The sequence below is a fragment of the Anomalospiza imberbis genome, chromosome 5 (assembly GCF_031753505.1).
Source record: "Anomalospiza imberbis isolate Cuckoo-Finch-1a 21T00152 chromosome 5, ASM3175350v1, whole genome shotgun sequence".
Taxonomy (NCBI): Eukaryota; Metazoa; Chordata; class Aves; order Passeriformes; family Viduidae; genus Anomalospiza; species Anomalospiza imberbis.
The window spans coordinates 65,736,235-65,754,168 of NC_089685.1; the positions used below are offsets into that span (position 1 = coordinate 65,736,235).

Sequence of the window (17,934 nt, forward strand, 5' to 3'; positions counted from 1 at the left end):
CCTTTTAAAAACCAGCCACATCTACTGTGACATTGCTTTAGTTGTCTGCTCTAATCCTCACAACCATTTGATACTCCAACTGAGTTCTAACAATGCACGAAGTCTCAATTACAGAAAATATTACAGGCTTTAGTTTAGAACAACAATATACTGTTTTAGTAACTTAATCTTCCCTATTGTCTGCAACCACAATACTAATCTATTTTGTCACTGCTCACAGCATTTTCTATTCAAAACAAAATATAGATTTTTAATTTTGCTTAGCAGCTCTTGAAAAGCAATAGATTTACAAGGATAACTTAAAATCCATTACCGAGGATAGGAATAATAATGACGATAGGAATATGTTTCTGGCCTGCAGAGAAGTATTTCAGAGAAGCAAAACAGAAGTGTCTTTTGGGGCATAACCCATTAAAAAACAAAGAAATAATAAAAAAGAGTAGCTTGTTCTTTCAATTTGATCTACCAATTAAGAACAATTTATCTGCTATTAAATTGACTGAGAACTGCAAAGTCTCACTTAAAAATTCACATCAGCATTAGTTTTAAACTACCACTGCAATAATATCAGCCCAAAATGAGAAAATTTTTTAACTCAAAACAGATAATTATCCAATATGAAAGAGCACATCCCCTCAAAAATGTTGATTTTAGATAAACATCAGCTATGCTAGCTACTAAACAATACATTCCTTCAAAAGTCTATTGTAACAATTCCATCTGAATGCTCGGAACTAATTTACCTGTAAAGACACAGAGAAAAGCAACAGAAAACTCAGGGAGAGATCATTACAGAACTGAAGCAAAATGCAAACAATTCATTTCCCAAATTTTAGAAGCTGGTACCAAAAAGTCAGATATTATTGGGCAGAAAAATATTAATACCACCAAAATACATGGGTCTCCCTTATCCTCCTACCATGGTCATATTAGCTCCTGCGAGAAAGAAATCTTGTGTCTATTTAAAATTGATTCTTTAGCCATAATAACATTTTGACATACCGTAATGTAAACAAACTGTTCTTTCCCATCCCAATATTTCCTTCTCTGTCTCTGTCTCTCTCTGTCTCCGTCTCTCTCCTCTTTTTGTTTTAATATATGGCACACAGACAGACACACGCCCCCGTCACTGTCAATATGCACACTCATTAGCAATATGTCAGGCTGGCATTTTCAACACACTCCAGAGCATAACTGAACTACCACACAGTGCACACACACACACACACACGTTAAAATACAATTGCAGAGAAAAAGAGCTCAGTGGAACAATATTTGACTTGGAAAACCAGGTAAACATACAAAAGGAGTAAGTGAGATTCTCAGGAAGTATTTTACAAAGGTGCTGTGAATTCCCAGTTAACATCATCAATGCTCCTTTCTTTTCACACACACAAACAGACACAAATATACATATACAATAGAGAGCATTTTAGCAAGACGTTCTAATGCTGAATTATGGATGCAAGAACACAGATTTTTCCCTGTTTTTTTTAACTTTTTACTGCTTTTAAGTTACATTCTAACTTGAAGTAATGTATGAAAATAAATACTGAAAAACATAAACCCAAGCTGAACTACGAGTTCATAGAACATAGACTGTCAACAGCATTTCTCAGCTTCCAGCTGAGAAAATCAGCTATGAAACAACTGCATCCACATTTTTTGCAAAAAGCATCCGGCAAGACACCGAAGACCACTTAGAAAGGGTGAGTATCACTGAACTACAGTGTTGATTATTCCCCTCTTGACGCATTGATAAAACATATTCTAGATTGCTATTGCAACTGCTTTAAAAATATGACAGAATAGCTTCACATGGGACCCTGAAGTGAAAGGTATCCTCAAAGGACCAAGCAATTTATTTTTCAAAAGAATGAACAGTGGAGAAATGTATAGGGAAAGAAACATACCTTCAGTTAGCCCAGCGAACGACTTTTCAGCACATCTACATAGTCCTGCGGCTCCACCAGTACAAAAGTCAACACTGCTGTGCTTGTGATCTCTGTGACAATGGCATCATACTGCCGGCAATTTTTTCGATTAAACTTCTCAGACATGGTAGCAACTTTGTTAATTATGATATTAGCCAGCTGGCGGGTACAATCAATCATCCACTGTAAGAAAGCCAGACAAAGAGACATCTAATCATTGCAACCAGAGCAGATAAATTTTGTTCCTTTCTTATACGTGTCACAGATTCTATCCCTCCTGACCCTCTACACAGCCATCGACTGTCAAATTTAGATTCAGCAAGCTCCCAGCTTTTCTTTATCCCTGCCTTAGATCTGAAACTCCTGGTTATCAGGAAGACAAGCGTCACCAGCTGTCTCAGAACAGGAAGGCAATCAGGTGAATAGTACTTATTATCTCTCATTGCCTTCTGAGGAGCAACAAGATTGATTTTGGATCAACAATGCAACCAGATCTCAGGCACAGCTACTACAGTGTCAAGTCTAGAATGCAGTGCATACGTAAAGCTGACCTCAACCTTTATTAATACTGCATACCAAAGTTTGAGGGCTGCTCTTTTTTTAGTTTTGAGTTTTTTGGGGGTTTCTTTATTTGTTCCCCTAAGAAAGCTTTTAATTTTTTTTTTCCTCCAAAGCTGCATTAGATATTCTCTTATTCCAGGCCTCCTTCCCCCCAGCTCAGAAAACCCAGGCAAGCAGACCGCACCGTTACTCCGGGGACTCTGTTTCACAGTTGGATAGTCTTAATTGGGCCCACAGAAGCAGTTAGCTACCATTAAAGGCTTCTCTGTATACATCTTCCTCTCAACTAGTCTGATCATACATAAAACCCCACAAGTGAAGCCTATGCTTTGGGAAGGTTAAACACGTAAATATGTTATAAACCCAGAATATAAAAGCATCCTAACAGAATCTCAGCTGATGGTGAATTTTAGCATTGGTCTAGAAACAGGAATATATTTGGGCTTTTCATTTAGAGCAGCATTAAAAAATCATACACTCTTACTGCAAGACCTTTTTTTACACACCAAATGCACTGCAAACTAGTGGAAGGTGGTTCATATAAAGTAGAAACAAAGGTTACAATACAACAAAACATTTCAGAATAATGCATTCTGGAACAAAAACCCCACCAACTAACTTCATACATTTTGAAATGCCTGCTGACAGTTCCATTTAACTAAATAGAGTATAATAATCAATTAATACAAATTTATAATGATGTGCAAAAATTTTCAGGATCAGTTTTGGATTCTTGGTACATTGGCTGGCCTGGCACTTGGACCAAAGACTGTTTTTCCAAAACTATTTATTTTCAGAAAAAGTGATCTTATGTTTACTTCACCTTAAGTGAAAGCTGCTTTCCATTTAAAGTGGTATCCAACAAGACCATCTCAATCATGAAGAAGATTTTGTGGACTTTACAGCATAAAATTACCTCTGTTTTTAATAACTCCACTAAAAACAATACATTTTTCCTGAAAGTTTTCATATGCAGTTCAGCTGAAATTTTCATGCTTTCTTGAAATGAAAACAGAAAATATCAACAGTTAGAAAATAGCAGCTAGTGGGAGCAACAGTTACTTCCTGACCTTGCTACCTTGAAATTAAAGTATTGCAGAACCTTCTTTATCCTTTCAGAAGTCAAATTTTTCTCCTATGTGACTTCTTCACTTGGAAAGTTTAGGGGGCTGAATACAGGAATAGTAATGGTGCTCATAATTCATTATTAAACACAGCTAATTGCTTTCTGATATTTGTTTGAAAGGATGAGGACAAGAAAATAAATTACATTCTCAAATGTGATGTCATTGTTTCATTCATTTTGGATGACTGAAGTATTCAATCAGCTTCTCAGGCAGATATTGAAGGCTATACCAGTTCTGCTTTGCATTCTATATCCAAATTGTTAACAAATTGAGATCTAGTTCAAGTACCTCCACAACATGTTGTCATCACTGCAATGGCAGACACTTTTAGAAACTCCTGACTAATTCACTTTATTAAAATATCCACCACCAAGAGTATTTTACTCAGAAGGAAGACCTTAATGAATTATTTGCTCTCATTTTTAATTTTTATTCAAACTAGATCTTGCTCTATTTAGAGAGCAGCTAAATATGAAGAAATATTCTTGGTTTTAGCACAGAGATTTAAGGCAAGAAGAAATAACTGAGCACTGCAAATGAATGAGGGACTTGAGAAGCACACAAAAACAGGAGGCTGCCGTAACTGCCAATTCATTTTTCTGGAAGGTGAACCAAAATCCTCAGATACGTAAGCCTATCCCTAGCAGTATCCCCAGTCAGCCACCAGCATAGACCTGACTAGGTTTCTAAGCTGTCAGAACAGATCCGAGCTGGCAAAACTGGAAAACAAACAGGATGGTGTCTGACGGATACAGATTGACCTGACCAATTCTTTTAAAGAAGCAGGAATGAAGGATCAAACTTGGGACCTCAGAAGAACATGCTTTTGTCTCTTTTCAATAAGTGCATCAGGTTTTCCTCTTATTCACACTTTTCTTCCTTTTCGTTACTTCAAAGTTCACTGTGGAAAAATATGGAATTAACTTCATGTACCCTCAGCTATAGTAATAAGGCAATTGGGCTTGTCACTATGCTCTCCTCTGTCATCACTAGGATGGACAGCATGACAGGAATCTGCTGAGAATGAATTATTATACCATTTTCATACTTGGATACTGGTAGAACAACTTACATGCTAGATGGATGTACTAGCTCTCTCTATTAGCTCTCATGGAGATTGCAAAACTGGTCTGAATTCAGTTTTAACCCTGCTTGAAGGTTGGACTAGTTGACCTCTGGATGTCTTCTGAATTGAATTATTCTATTTATTTTTGAACTATCTAAAGCAAAAACAACATAAATAGTAAAAAATATGAGATTATCCAACTTAAAGGAATCAGAGATGCAATTTTCACAGGAGGGAAGAGAACCTCCTCTGAGGACTTTGGCCCTCAATTTCTTAAGCCATTTGAAAAATGAGCCATATTTGGCTGGGGGTTGTTTCCCCTGTCCATTGAGACAAAAATATTAGAATTACCAAATCCTTCATACAATAAGAAGTTCAAAGAAAAGGAAACATATCAAGGGGAATATGCAAAGGAAATGCACAAAGACCTCCACGGAAGCAACTAGACAACATACTTGATATAGGAGGAGTAAATTCAGGGTCATGTAAAAGAAAAAATTCATTAGAATGGAGGGTGATAAAGGATAGGCCATGGTTAACTGAAAATCAGTTTAAAAAAAGAAAATGTAAGCCATTGCCATAATAATGGTGGCACAGGCTCAAAAGAGGGGTTTATTTTGGTAAAGACAGGATTATTCCAGGATTTCCACAGTATTTGCTACATTCTTAACATTCTTACCTTTGGAGGGGGAGGAAAACCCAAAACACCAAAAAACCACCTAAAATCCCAAAGATCCAATGTAGAAAAAGTATAGTAAAGAGTAGGAACTATTATCTAAAGGAAAAAAAAACAAAATAAAACAACTTATTTCTAAGCTTAACTTAAAAAATGTCCATCTATTAAACCTTCCATTGTACTCTCATAAATCCTGTAAATCTTCCATTCAGTTCCTCATTACAAAAAATTAAGTGAAATTAAGCAATAATATATGTAAATTATACATTTAAAATAATGAACAATGTAATGAAAGGAGCACTCTTCACATTGCAATCCAGTGGGCTTTTAAATTAACTTTTAATGCTCAGTGGCTGCCAATTAATAAGGAGCCTACATGTTTGATTCTGCTAGAAAACACAAACTAGGAGGAGGAAAAGCGAAACACAAGGGCACAAAGCCTGTGCAGGAGGGTACACTAATACCAGTGCTGAGCTTTAAGGGAATGCACGTAGCAGAGCCTGGGTCCAAGGAACAAAACCTGTCTGCAGTGAAGCTTTTCCTGAAAACAGAAGCTTTTAAGGCTTTGGTGACACACTGACCCTCTCACACACTGATTCACCCCTCAATCCAAGAAAAAGCCTACGCAACTACAGACAGAGACCTTATGGTATGGTTCGGCATTTTGGCATATCATATGCACCTGAAAGAGCCATGGATATTTTTTCTTTTTAATTTTGTTTTAAGCAGCTGGCCTGCAGTTTAAATTACACATATATTCCACTGAAAAGAAAGAAATAATAAAGTTTCACAGTGCAGAGCAACAAAGGTTCACAGTGCAGAGTCTGCAAAGGTCACACATAGCTTCTCGAGGGGGAAGCGCCATGAGGCAGATGTGAAGAGGCCACATGTTGTGTCAATCCTTAGCACAGAATGAGCAGAGGTGAAATATTAATGTATTGCAAGGAAAACAATCTTGCCTATATTCTAGGAACTGACAAAGAAAGAAAAAGAGAGAAAAGACCATATCTCCCCCTGCAGTGTGATGAACAGGTTCAGTTTTATCCCACTTTAATATTGTTAGGACACGTGAACTAAAGGACTTTTGTTCTGTCCTGCTGCGGCCAGATGCCGACAAGACTGAAAGCTGCAAATGTTTTTTTCCTTGCCACTCAGTTTCACCGATGCTCTGCTGTTTTTTACCTGCACTAATAGTCAGACATATATGCCTCTTCTTAAACTGACCATTTCGAATATAGACACTGAATATATATGTTCCAGCATCCTGCCTTTGACAATGGCCAGTAGCAGGTGTCCACGAAAAAATGTAAGGGCAAGAAAGGAGCGATTTTCATTTCTGATGTCTGCTCCCAGCTTCTACCCACTCATGGCATGGTAGCTAACTTATCACAAAGCCAGGACGGCTTAATGTAATGCATTTGACAAGAATTTCAATCCTGTTACCTACATAACAGAATGACCCAAGAAATGAGTACCAAGGGTGCGCAGGTAAATAACTGACAATATATCTGTAAAACAGAAATGTTTATTGGAATAAGAAAGACTGAGCTGAAATCTACCAAAAATTGAAACTAAACTAGCCCTAAACGATTTGTTTGCCCATTAAAAAAAAAAAAAAAGACAAGCTGTTCATTAACATTCAGACTAAAAATACTGGATTTGAAGTGGGGTTGGGGGTTGTATCATTCTGTAAAGATGAGGCAATAAAAAACTCGCATTGTCTTAATGGAATTACAGCATATAGTAGCCCTCTACCAGAGAGCCTCTCGCTAGGTCAAGTGAGACATCTGAGCACCACAACTCCAGGAGCGAGTAATAGTCTTCCCTAAAGGCAGTGTTTGCACTCTTTTACAGGAAACTCATTCCCAATGTTGTGGTTAAAAAGCCTTTTCTACAGCCTGAAGGCATCTCCTATGCAAAAGTTCTCACCTGCAGTAAACTGGAACTGGGATGGCAGACACATACACATAGAACAAAATAACAACTGAATTAAACAAATGCTTGTTCTGGAGACAACAAACACAAAATACATTGGAGAAAACATATTGCCATGCTACAGCAACACAATCTCTTTAGATTATATGGTACTTATGTTTAATGTGTCATTTTATATTTTTCCCCAAAATAAAAAATGCACTTACAGCTGAAGTAGTCTCATAAAATTATCCATTTTGTCTGAATAAAATTGAAACACGTAAAACACTAATAATGTGGCAGAAACAAATTCTGGTACATGACCCATTAGAATGGTTGTAACTCCAATGATCCAATCAAAGTGACATAAGCCAAACAGCCAACAGGCAGGAAAAAAAAAAAGTTAAATCCAACAACATAAACCACTAAAATTGTCTGATTAAAATCCATTAAAAATAAAGTATAGGGTTAATGTAGTTACATTTTGAGTCTCGATTCTACAAAGATAGGTCTCAAATTGTGAAACTGTCCGACACAGGCATCCAGGATATTAATAATTTTCTAAATTCACTTAATGAGCTTCTTTCAATACAAATAATTAATTTCCTGACAGATAACACTCTACAGCTGATTCCTTTCAGAGTGATAAAAAGGCAACTGCTCGAAAGGCAAATTAAAAAACCAAAAAGATAACAAGGAAGCCAAGTCAGTCATCATTTTTTTTTTCCAAATTCTAAATTTCTTCCTTATATATCTTTAAACTGGTTTTGCCATCATGGTCAGTTATCTATTATTTTCAATATTAGATGACAGAGAGCTCTTACAGAGTCTTATGTCAAAAAGTACCTGAAAGAAGATGATCTAAAGACAAAAGAAGCATAGTTTAGGGTTGGAGGGAGGAGGACAGGGGGGTTTAGTCTGCTTGTTTGGGGGAAAGCTATTTATTATATCAGGAAAAACTTATCCAATTATATTTTTTGCAGCAACAGCAGATCCCATTGTATTATATCAAATTCAGGTCTCTTTACTTCTTCATTACACAAATTATCACTAGTAGCAGTGTCATCTACCTATGTCACAGTGAAGTCAAGCCTAAAATAAATAATTTTTTGAGGCTATGGTTCCTTTTAAATTAAGCCTAATAAGTTCAAAATTAAAAATGCTGTTCTTTCCCAAAAGTTGCTGTTTTATGCTTTATTTCCTTCACTTATAAAAATGGTATTTGCAAAGGGATGTGAAAAGATTCTCCTGTAATGTGACTGAATGGGTCATACATCCTTGACCAAAGAAGCAGCTCTGGAGGAAGTCTCCATTTTTAAATGTAGATTTCCCCATCATGTAACAATCAACTGTCCCAGGTTTTACCACACTAAACAGGGAAGTTCTGCACAAGGAGCCCTCTCCAGAGAAAGAGCATTAAAAGAGTCCCACAAAAACTTTAGTGTCCAAATGCTGGCTATTCCCAAAGGGACAAAATATGATCCATATATGCAGCAAAATGGGGAATAGCTCTGAATATGCCATACATGTAAGATGCTTGACTGGGGGGAAATATATCAAATCTCTTATGAGCAAAGACTCAAGAATTTTGCAGCTGTAGACCTCTTTGCTCATTTGAAAATGCTCTTTCCACTCTAGCATTATTGATCATGAGAAAAATTAAATTTCTACTTTCACTTAAAGCTGAACACTGATTTAAATCATTTTAAGAAGAGAATTTAAACTGTATTGTATGAGTAGAGGAATCAATCATAGCATTAGAAAATGCTCTGTTGGTGGTGCTAGTTTCAACTGAAAAGTATAATGAAAATTGTTCATTTGCTGGCTTCATTTGAAAAAGAGTAATCCCTTGCTGGTTGTCATACTTAGACTTTGAGGGGGGAAAAAGGATAACCCAAAATGTAACTCACCATTTGACTGAATTAGAACATCGAATTTTGAATGTCTTCAAACTGCCTGGAGTAGAATAAACCCACAATTAAGAAAAAGTATAACTTCTTAACAGTTCTTAAGGAGCTGATTTAATTAACAGGAGTTTAGAAGGGATGAACTTAAATATACAAGCCCATGTGTCAGGTTGTCGAGGTGATATACCTCAAGAAAGTTCTACATTATATCAGCTCTGCCCACTACTGCTCAATGCCACTGTAGTTCAGGTGTCAACACCCAGTAGCAGGCTGCTTCAGATGTGTGTACTGTCACAACCTATTTTTTTTGCATGTCCACTATTTATCACCACTGTCACCAGGTGCAGTAATCTGTAAATTTGTAAAAAATTACACTAATCCCTTTTAAGGATTCTGATCAAGGCACTAAAATGCAATGTGCCAACCCTGAAAGCGACATGGCTCTCCGAGTCTTTGCCTGCTTTTTAAATGCCCGCACCAACTTAATTATCATAATGTTAAAGCTGTGCAATCAAGTTTATTGAAAATAAAAAGTCATGATAAAATAATAAAATAAAATTGATTCATTCAAGTGGAAAAAGGTAAAATAAACAAAATAATGGATTAGCTAGAAGTTAGGAAGATCATGCATTAAGATGAAAGATGAAACAGATGCAATACATAGCAAAGATCAAAGAGCTCCATCAATTCATTCTGAGAGTCAAAATCCAGCTGAGCATGGGAGCCCTGTCCGCATAATAAGAAAGGTTGACTAAAACATAAGGATTAAACAGATGAGCTGTCTCCAGTGAATGTATGGCACAGGAAGCCCTGCTGAGCCACTTGTAAAGACACTTTGGAATTGTACACCTGCTACTCCACAGTGAAACCTACAGGAAGCCAGTATGCAAGGGGAAAGAAACCCACTAATGGACTAATAGCTATCTTTAAGATGAAAAAAAAGAGTCAATACAAGAAAACAGTGGCAAACGGATTTGCTCTTTCCCCTCCATTTCATTTATTTACCAAATATTTCCACCACAAATGACAATAAAGAAATTGTTATCACCACTCTCCCACTCCCTCAAAACAAAAGAAAAAAGCTTAGCACTTAAACTATCAGCACAACCATCCATATCTAGTCGGATCAGCCTAGTATTCTCAATGATAGTATCTGTCACAATATTACTGGTTTGGAAACTCTTTTTTGTACTCCAGCACTTAACTGGCCAAAACTCTAATAACTTCAGTGCTGTGGGATTAATTTTAAGAGTCAGTGAAATTTGTATTATTTCTAATACTGATGGCATTTTAAATAAGGTTATATAATAATCTCCATTTTTCTCATCCACATTATGGAAAGGGATGGAGACATTTCAATCAAAATATATAGCTAATGACTAGTTTCTCTTGTCTTATTATTGGTAATGAGAAACAAAACTAGAAAAAAATTAACAGGTAAGAAATGCTATTCAATTAAATTAATTCATTCAATAACTCTTGTATTAAAGTAAAATCCCTATGACATGCATATAGACAAAAACACAGCCCTCTCACAAAAAAAAGGGAAAACGTAGGGCTAGCAGTCACTCCATGACTCAAAGAATCCAAACTGCAGGGGTTTCCAACACCTCTGACAGGATCAGTGCTATCCATTACACCTCCTCACAAAGAACGGGTCAGGGACCCCCTCACATCATAAGATGGCAAAGCATAACTTAAAACGACCAGGAAGCAAAGCTCAAAAGTTTCTTAAAGCTTTGTTTTCTGACAGATGTACAATTAATGTCCACTGCGGGCTACAGGTGGTCCCATATTTATTTTTCAAATGAATGTTACTAGCCTGCTTGTCCTACAAATGTTATTTACAATCACATCTTTTATTCTTGTTTTAGCTGACAGAACAATCTCCTCAAGGATCTGGGCAGAGCTGATATATTTGATTTTCAGGTTATCTACTGCCTGCAGATACAAGCACTTTGATTATTTACAATGCAGGAGTAATTGGTAACTGTTAAATAACTCCAGAGACTGATTTAAGAGTCTTCACCTACTTCATGAAAGTAAGGCTTCGTCCCACAGGTGCCTAACCTGGCTAAATACTTTAAGATTTCACTACAAAAACAAGATATTAAAAAATTAGCAAATACAATGATAATTTAATCATAATTCACATACAAGCACTATATTCAGTATTAATGCTTTCAAATCAATTTATATTTCAAAGTGGAAATTAAAATAAGAAATAGGCATATTCTCTCATTATACTTCCAAAATCAGTTAAAAATATTAATTTGTGTAGCACAGTTTAAAGCAGAATTTCTAGTGCTGCTTTCAGCATCTCAAGCCAAAATGAGGACACTAAAACAAAATTGAGCCAGTGTTCCTATAAGGAATTTCCCATGTTGTTTAATTGGTGATACATTACTTGTGATTGCATAGGTTCAAGTTGCTGACAAGATTTAAAATAATTTTCAGAAGCATTTGCCTGGTCTTGCACAGTCAAATAGGATTACTTAGCTATAAACAAATCTGATAAAAAATCACAGACAGCATTTTAACTATTTTCTGACACCATTTAATCGCCACTGAACTTTCCTGCTTCACAAAATGGCGTGGAAGCACAATGCTGTTATGAAGACACTGTTTGTTGGCAGAACTCCTCTGAACTCAGCATTTTGTACTGGAAAACAGCAGTAAAATGCATCATTGCAGACATTACACATTACCAGACAGAACCACCATAGCTGTAGCCTAAATCAGATGCTAAAGCACACTGTGGGAGGCCATCCAGTTAGAACTGCAGTGAGCTCACCATGGCTGTATTTCACCACAGAGCCCACATTCACCGTGCTTTGAGGAGCAAGGTTGACGTATACAGCAGGTGACAGAGATATCTCTCTCGTCATTCTCTGCCCCTCTGGCTTCTCTGGGGAGTGCAGCACCAAGGCTTCTCCCCTGCTTCCATGTGAAAGTAATGTGGGTACTTAAGGGCTGACCAGCAGCAGCTTCCCACAAGAGCAGCTCCACCCATTCATGGACCGAAGGAGACACCAGTGGCAGAACATCCATACCTGTGTGGCACTACATCCAACCCAAGGAGTCACAGAATTCTCTTCTGCTCCACATAACTCTAACTGCAATCCTTCAATCTCATCCAGACAGAGCTTCCTTTCCAAGCAAAAAAATTTAAGGAAAACTAAGATTGTTCCTAAATAATTAACAATGTCAATTTTCTAACTTCTTGGAGCATACACATACATGTTAGCACAATGTAAATTAGTCAGGTGGAAGCCCAATGTTTTACAATCTACAGCCAGCACCAAATGACACCTGGACTCCTGCAAATCCCAGGTGCACATCCTGCAAAAGTCACATAAGATATACAGCAGAGACTGAGCCAAGTGCTCTTCCAAGTAACTTGGTGCATACTATCACAAATGTTACCACCCATAGCAAACCACAATACGTTCAGACTCAATAACAACCAATCTCATAAAGACATTTCAAATAGTTTTCTCCAAAGAGAACTGCCACTTTGAAAAATTTCAACCTGTTTACCCAGCTGTTTTGGTCCTACAGCTGTCATTTAAAAGGTCATAAACATTCCTTTTTATAATGAGGTAATGATTTTACCTTCTCCTGTTCAACAGTTTTCCATAAACTACTGAAATTACTTTTGTGTTGAAAGTTTACTATTGAAAATTTTAGAGCAGTATGTGAGGAGTTCAGAAGGTCATGATAAGTCAAATACAGAAATTGTCTCTATTGTTAATTTAATCACTAGGCTCCTATGCAAATTCCACAGTGTGATATATGTACTCATTTATTTGCTCTGCTTTTACATTTGAATACTACATCTGCAGCTCTGTTGCTCTGCATTTTTTTAAACATATATGTATATAGAATTAGCTGACAGAAAACAATACGTTATCTCATCTTTCAAGTAAAAAAAAAAGTCCTGCAACAAAAATCCTTTATAAGCTTTATAGTTAATGTGGAACTGTAAGAAAAAATCCAAACATTTGGACATACTTGTAAGTATGCCAAACGAGGCAAAAAGTGTGCCCTCACACCTAATTCTGAAACATTTCTTCTTTGTAGCTGCCTCAAACCAGGCTTATGTTTGGTTCAACACTAAATAAGAAGTGTGATAATTTACAACTTTTTATATGGATGTAGGAGCAAAATTTTCCAAATTGTACTCGCATGTTCACATGGGCAAGAGACACAGAATTAACTAGTTTAGCATTTTATTCAGGCTGATTTCTATAGGCTTACTTTTCTGAATTTAATTTCCTAGACAAAAATTGTAGTTCTTCATGTTTCTTGATAGAGAAAATCACAGAATAAACTAAAGAAAGAGTAATTTCAGAGACTAGAGTTATTTGCATAACTTTTTCTTCTCCATCCTACCGTCCAGTTTGTTTAAAAGTCTTACATGCATTGTACTATAATCTTGGCTTTTCAATTATACATCAATCAGAAAAATATATTCTGAGGTAAAAAAAGAATAAAAATTGATACAAGGTTGTTGAATGTGAAGTGAATTTTACAGTCATATCACACACAGAAAACTCTGCCTTATATGAAAGTATCTATGAACAGGTTTTGTTTTGTTTAAATATAAGATCACACATAAAAGAACATGTAAACTGTAAATGCTGTTATACCCTGCATGAATTCTGCTATTATACTTTACTTTTGCACTATGTCACAAATAAACAAACTCTAGGTCAAATTTAAATACTCAAGTCTCATCTTGATCCCTCACTGTCTCTCAGTCCAGCTTCATTAGCTTCATTTAGAGTGGATAAGGTGTGAGAGAAGAGTAAAGGAGCTCAACATGCAGTTTATATCTCCAGCAAAGAAAATAATGTGAGATGTAAATGGAATTAATAGTAAAAAAAAAAAAAAAAAAAAAAACACACACACACAAAAAAAAAACAAACCAAAAAACCCACCAAAATAAATATACTTCCTTTTAGGTTTTCAATAGATGCCCCTATAAAAAGTCCACCAATATTTCCTCAGTCTTCCAGGTTCAGCTTCCATGGATCAAGACAACACAGCATGATCACGCATACGTCATCATGCATACCTACATGCACAGGAAAAACTATTAAAGTTTTATAGAGTTCATAGCCTGAGCCCTTCAAAATTGATTACTAGCATTTCTTCAAGTGATTTCAGGCACCAAAAGCTACAAAGACATTTAAATCTGCCTGACTTCAGCAATGATCATGCACTTACTGTAGTTTTCATTATATCAAAAATACTTCAGCTTCATTAGCAACAGATGAATTAATTATTTTTTTATTAATTCAAACAATGTTTTTTCCAATTTTTTTATAAGCCCCAAGGTTCTTTCAGCAATATTGGCTCCTTCTCTCTTCCATAAAATTGTAATCAATCTCTATTATTGTCATGAAAATGGTAGTTGTCACTTTGCTGAGAAAAAAACAACCAATACATCTTGCAGAGTAGAATAAGAGTTTAATGCAGTGAATTGATGTCTGTTAGAGAAATTTAGCTTGCCAGCAGTTTGGGACAAGCTAATAGAAAACCAGAAAATTCACTGCAGGTTGACAGATGAATACACAGACATGCCACAAAAATTAATATTTGGGTACTTTTTATAGCCTGTCATTTCATATGCTGGAGAGAAAATAGATGTAGACAAGCATGTCCCCCAGGAAATCCTTTTGGTTTTAAAAGACAAAAGCCAAAAGCATGTAAAAATGAATTCTTCACTGTATTGTTTTTATGTTTATGTAAGTTTTGGAAAAATAAGTATTCTGAAACAATCTTCCATTTAAAAATTTTACATCAGACATGATGCTGAATATGAAACACTGCTGAGTGATAAAATAACACAAAGTTTCTGAGGCAATATTGAATTCATCATCCTTCTGGATAACACTGCATTGCAAAACCAAGTAAGAACATTATTTCAAAAATTAGTGCAGAAACTGAACAATAGGACTGCTCACAAAATGTTCTGGATCATGAAGAGAAAAAAAAAAGACCAAGTAAATTTTTCATAACCAATACCTAGAAAGAGATGCAGTCATACATTTAATGACAAAGACAATACCCTCAAAAGAGCTGTTAGAAATATTTGAGCATTGTTAAAAAAAAGTTACATTTTAGGAACATAATCCCCCTTTCTGTCTATTGCCATCTGCAGAAGCTGTCAAAATACTCCACCTTCCAATTACACGCTTTTTGTCTTTCAGTTGCTCTAACATAAGCCTATAATCTGTTTAATTCCCTTGTTTGGTTGGTTTAATAAACAATGCTTTTAAGTAGCAGGGCTTGATAAACCCAGCATGCACAACAAGCAAGCTGCAGTTATCCCTCCCTCCAGGAGAGCATCAGCACCACTGACTGCAGAGACGACACGCTGGCCACAGCAGGAAGCAGCACAGGGCACCCAGCTTTGGAAATCTGTGGCACCACTTTCTGAATTCCATTCTTCCTATGAATTCTGCATTGGATATAAACTGGACACTATCTTCAGGGTCATGCCTGTGGTTCCCAGAAAGCTCTAAAAGTATGAATTCTAAGACCTCAGGCACCCACCAGGTCAAAGAGAAGCAAAGTGTCTCTAAATGCCTAAGTCAACCAGCTGATTTTTTGTGGTATAATGTTCATGCTATCATTCCAGATACTTCAAGTAAGCCTGGCATATGAGCTCTGTTTCAGTAAGAGAAACAGCTTTATATCATGTGCAAAAGAGCATTCTTGGGAGAAAGGATGAGATGCTAAAGATGTGTCAGTAATTTTACAGGGAAACACATGCTTAAACAGAACAGAAGGCACAAAATTTAACAGCTACTTTACTGTAAAACTGAATTAAGACGAGACAACAGAGGTCTACAATAAGGTGGACAATGAAGAAAATCTGCATCTCCCACTGCCTTCACCATTCTGCCATGGATTTAAAAATACCCATGTGAATTAGAGGTCTCCCCTGCCAGTCCTGCACTCCTTTCTGATGGCAATGCTGCTAACCTTCCTTTCTGATGACATCAGAAATTTGACACAGGAAGTGAAAAAATGTTAACATTACTGAGGTTTGCCAAAAATAGGGAAATTAATCTAATTTTGTCCTAATTTCTAAAAGAATTCGACCTCCAACCTGATGAAAAATCAGGTCGAGTTTCCACCACTACAAAATTTAAGTTAAATGATAAAAGGAAAATAAGCTTCTACTGAGACTGTGCCAGTCACAATTTTGCAAGCCTAATAGAAAGTAAACAGTAACACTACTTGTAAGAAAGTTATGCATTCTTAAAAAAAAAATGATGTCATACTCCATAGGAATTTCACAACACTAATGTAGGAGGTCCCAAAAGACAAATAAATGTGTGGTCTTTATTTCACAGCTGAGTTCCAGCTGCTGTTGTACATTATGGGATCATGCAGCTCATGGTAATGACAAGAAATCAGTATTGCATGGCACTGTCAACTTTTCATGAGTGCAAACATTTATGGTTCACCCTAGGAAAGGTAAAGGGTTATTACAGAAGGTGACAGAGTATTAGCAGAGCTAGTTCAAAATAGGAAATGTTCTGTTATGCACTGTCAAGTCTCATGCATCAGATTTGCATGTGTGGTGAGAAAACGAACACACATGTTATGCCCTGGGAGTTACATATGTATTTTTGTCAGAAGTGCAAAGCAGAGTTTGGTGTAAATGCAAGCTGTTACAAAATTTATCAGAGCTGTAAGCACTTGCAACATCACTGGCTCCACATGAATGTATACACTGAATCTCTTTCATCAAAATTTTGCAAAGATATAAACATAAATCCAGTATTAATCATGGATATTTTTTGTAATCAGTATGGTGGATCCTGAGGGAAATATTCCCGTGGAATTTTCCTTGGGCTTTCTAAGATAATTTGTACAAGACTGATGATGAATTTGAACATGTTTGAAAGCTCAGTCCCACTGAGGAAAAGTGTAATAGGTATTTCCCAATTAAACTCTTTCAGATTAGCTTACTGACAAAGGGACATAAATTTGAACCCACAGCATGCATTAAAATTACATGAGATCTACTGAAGATGGTAAATTTTCAGATGTTTTTTCTTAATTTCACAAATATTTTTCAGTCATTTCCATATAAACAGCCAGAAATTTTGTTGTACTCATAGAACAGACTAACAAGTAGCAGCAATGGCTTGGAAATGCCTTCCATCTTTATTATATTCCCCAGTCATAAAGTGAGAACTATACCATGTAAACCTTTCTAGCACTTGCCATTAATGCAAATATCATCTATATGAATCTGTTCTACTTTAAAGTCTTCTTCCTCATTCTCTAAACATCATTGTAATGTAGTCTGTTTCCTCTGAAACAGGAAACATTTCCAGTGTCTATGGGAGCACTTTTTCCAATAAGACTCAATAAAATTATGATGCAAGGGCATCATCCTCCATCCACTGAAGTTAATAAAAAGTGTACTCTGGTTTAAACAGTACAGAAATAATGTCATCCAAAAAAAAAAAAAAAATTAAATGCAGTCAAACCAGTGGACTTTCTGTCTAACATCTGGCCTTATTTACCACAAGTGTCAGTCATGAACATTAGATAAATACAAATCAAACGCCTTACAAAATTCCTGCAGCTTCATTTCCTGTGCAACTCCAATGTTCACTAACATCAAAAAATAAATTTGCTTCAGGCGGAAAAGAGTTTTTCAAAAATACCAAGTAGATATCATCTTGATTTCTCATTTTGCTATTGACCAAGCAATAAC

General features: G+C 36.2%; 1 long non-coding RNA gene across 2 annotated transcripts in view; it reads right to left on the bottom strand.

The window, feature by feature from the left end:
- LOC137475043 (uncharacterized) overlaps window positions 1-17,934 on the bottom strand; it is a 50,330-nt gene that overhangs the window by 20,797 nt on the left and 11,599 nt on the right. The window contains exon 2 of one of the 2 annotated variants that reach the window (XR_010999655.1): window positions 1,914-2,117. This is a non-coding gene — a long non-coding RNA (uncharacterized lncRNA). Of the gene's footprint in view, window positions 1-1,002; window positions 1,411-1,913; window positions 2,118-17,934 lie in introns of those variants that run through there. The other variant, XR_010999656.1, reaches the window with a different exon arrangement.